Here is a 1,048-nt window from a genome sequence, read left to right as displayed (position 1 = left end):
CCCCCCCCCCCCCCCCCGACACAGTTGGCCCTCCTGGCTGCCAGGGCACTGCTGACTCATATTCAACTTGCCATTGACCCAGATCCCCAGGTCCCTTTCCACGGCATTGCTCTCCAGCATCTCATTCCTCAGTTTATACAGACAACCAGGGTTATCCCTCCCAAGAGCAGAATCCAGCACTTGCCCTTGTTAACTTCATACAGCTGCTGATTGCCCATCTCTCTGATTTGTCATGGTCTCTCTGCAGGGTCTCCCTGCCCGCAAGAGAGTCAACAGCTCCTCCTAATTTAGTGTTGTTCGTAAACTTATTTAGAATTCCTTCAAGTCCTGCATCCAATGTATAAGATATTGGTATACATTCAATCTGATTTTTGTAAATTGCTTCTTTTCAAAGGAAAAGATTTAATAACCCCAAGAACAGCAATCCCAAAACACTTTTTCTTATCTCCTACTGTATTTTTTGTTGGAAGGTCAAACTTTTCTAGGCAAGGTCTGGTTGTCAATCTGTATGCTGTTTATGAGTAAATCTCCCGACATGAAAAATTAGTTCTGCGTTAAATGTTTTGCCTCAGAAGAGGTCGTGGTTCTTTAGCAATAGTGGCATTACAAATGAATCCTGGAGGGGTCCTGGAAGTTCAGGTACATACATACTCAGTGCAGTAATTTCAGGCAGCTGCCAGCTCAGCATGCCATATTGTGAAATCGTTTGTCTGAGGCAGTGAACCTAAGTATGAAAAGAGGTGGGCTTCCAAACCAAAGCTTGAGACATTATAATTTTGAAAGTTTGTTTCTTCCAAACACAACTCTTTCTTCAGGGCAAATAATAAAGTGAAATTATTCTTACTTTTTGTGGGAAATAGCAAATCATTCAGGGTCAGACAGCAGCATGATCATAGAATCATAGAATCAATGGGGTTGAAAAAGACCTCTGAGATCATCAAGTCCAACCCTTGATTCAACACCATCGTAGTTACTAGACCATGGCACTAAGTGTCACAAAGGATGTTATGGGTCACAGTGTAACACTCCAATGCAACCTGCCAGGAGT

This window comes from Corapipo altera, unplaced genomic scaffold (assembly GCF_003945725.1).
Source record: "Corapipo altera isolate COAL_440 unplaced genomic scaffold, ASM394572v1 61411, whole genome shotgun sequence".
NCBI lineage: Eukaryota > Metazoa > Chordata > Aves > Passeriformes > Pipridae > Corapipo > Corapipo altera.
The sequence above is the reverse complement of the archived record's forward strand: the minus strand, read 5'-3'. Positions refer to the sequence as shown.